The 2373-nt window shown below is 42.6% G+C and overlaps 1 pseudogene; it reads right to left on the bottom strand.

Annotated features, from left to right (window-relative positions):
• Positions 1-974: 974 nt before the first annotated feature.
• The window catches only part of LOC105508062, a 16337-nt pseudogene continuing 14938 nt past the window's right edge, over positions 975-2373 (bottom strand).

The raw sequence follows: 2373 nt of genomic DNA, 5'->3' as shown, positions 1-2373 counted from the left end.
GCATTGCAAACAGCTGCGTAGAGGATCACCAAGATGAGTTTATAAACACATACACGTGAGAGAAACCAGGCAAAACCAGGCAAAACAACAGACTAACAATACGATCAAATACAAAACTGGGAAGGAGGGAAGAGGTATTTTTCTATGAGTCAGGGAAGTACATTACCAGAACAAAATTAGAAAACTCAGTAATTATTGTACTGGATTAATACAAAATTCCAAACCTTTAAAGTTCAAAGAAAAAAAAGACCAATAGGTGCTTTTCATCAAGACCAGCTGTACACTTTACATATTTGTTTCAAAAAGAAGCCTATTAACAACAGTGATTGTTTAATGCTACAAGTTTACAGCAAAGACAAAACTGAAATAGCAAATTCATAAGGCTTTTGAATTATCCCATGTCTCATGCAATGCCTACAAACTCCTCCCAGTTGGATATACAAGTATAATTCACTTGTATATGAGTGTGTGTTTGTGTGTGTATAGAGAGAGAAAGAGAGAGAAATTTCATACACAGATACATTGAAGGCTGAGTAGTAATGAGTGGTTTTATCATTTGCCTTATTGAGAGAATATGTTTGTCATCATTCCCTTGAGTACTTTCTTCAGGTCACAAAGGAAAAGATACCTTCATTACAGTGCAACAGCACACTGAGAGCAACACGCCACCACAGCAGTTAATTTTGGAAAGGCTGCGTTAACATCCACCAGTGACTGACATTTTACAGAAGACAGACTGGTAAGACTATAGAAAAGCCTGAAAAAGTTATGGTCAAAATACGGTTTTCAACTGTAATTCACAAATAAAAGTCCTAATCAGTAAAACCACTGACACCAATAGAGAGAGTAATTGCAAATTGGATTCTAGTAGTGATTTCGACCTAGCTTGCTTTTCTCATAGTGTTTTTTGCAGGGTGAGTAGGTGGGAAATGAGTAGTTTAGTATACTGGAAGGTATACTAAACTGGAAGTAGTTTAGTATACTGGAAGCTGACAGAGCACTTTGTTTTCTTTCTGATAAGATATTCTGTTCCTCTGCGTGGTGGACTTAGCGGCCTCTGATCAGTGAAGAGTGCTCCTTCCTCAGCTGCAGCTTTTACCATCTACGCTCTCATGAGTTCTTTTTGTAAAAGTGTATTTTTGAACGTTTCTACATTCAATCCTATACATAGTGGTTCTCTACTCTTCCTAGAAGCGGACAGCAGCAGTGTATGCTTTATGACGGCCATTGCTGAAGGTCTTCTCTCTGAATCTGGATGAATCATAACTTTGAACAACTCTGTAAATTCTTGGGAAAGCACTTGTGGTATCCGAGGTAATCTATTCTGATTCCATGGCACTGGTTTCCATTCCTGGGAAGAGCACAGACCAGCAGCACAGACAACTGTGAGGGCAAGTGCAAGATATCTGCCTTTGGTAGATGGTATAATTCACCTGTAAAACTTCATTTGCAAAAAAACACAAAAAAAAACAAAAAAAAGACCATCAGTCTCTTCAACTTGTGGGTTAGGGATAGTTGTTACATGCCCACAATCACGAATTATGCCCAGTGGTCTTGATCTCCTTCAGAGGCAGCACTGGGGATTGAGGTTTGAGACATGGAAATATTATAAGGTTCCTTAGCCATGTGAATCAAAGACATTGAATGAACATACCTCGAGCCCCGGCCAACATGCAGAAGGAGATCCTTCAACTCTGCTTCTTTAAAGTAACTCATGATTCGGTAATTTTCACTTATAGCATCAACTAACTTTCCACCATCACGATATATCCATTCTGTGGAAGCATACGAGCATCTGCCCAAGCAGACGAGTGTCAAACTACCCGGATGCCGTCTGAGCACTGCGTGAGCTCTTCTCTCACTTCTCTCAAAGGGTTCTGCTCATCAACAGAGCCGGTCAGTGACTTTTCTGATCGCTTAATGGCATAAATCCGGCCTCTCCACGCTGTTAAAACACAGAATCAAATTCTGCAGAGCCCATTTTCTCTGGCTCATGAAATTCTGCCGTAGGCCGAGAGTTCACATTGCTTTCAGTAACTGTAATTCTCTAAGCAGGTGTTTGGTCTTCGAACTCATCACCACTGGCTTCCATGTCTTCACCACAGGAGTCAATCCCAGCACCTGCTCGCTCTACCACGACGCTGTCCCAGCAATGACGCGACGCAGAATCCGGAGAGAAAAGGTGAGAATTCACTGGAGGAATGTGTCGTGGATCAAACCCCTTTTCCTGATGTTTCTGTGTCTCTCAAGAAGGAACTAAGCAGAGCTGAACAGACTCTCCGGGTGTGTGGCGCTTGCGGGAGGCCTGCGCGGGGCACCGGGGGTCCCACAGGAACCAGCAGACGCCCCCTCCGTGCCCGGCGCGCCCCGCAG

The sequence above is a fragment of the Colobus angolensis genome, unplaced genomic scaffold (assembly GCF_000951035.1).
Source record: "Colobus angolensis palliatus isolate OR3802 unplaced genomic scaffold, Cang.pa_1.0 Scaffold157, whole genome shotgun sequence".
In the NCBI taxonomy this organism is placed as follows: domain Eukaryota; kingdom Metazoa; phylum Chordata; class Mammalia; order Primates; family Cercopithecidae; genus Colobus; species Colobus angolensis.
Note: the sequence above shows the minus strand (reverse complement) of the source record. Positions and strands in the feature narration are given on the sequence as shown.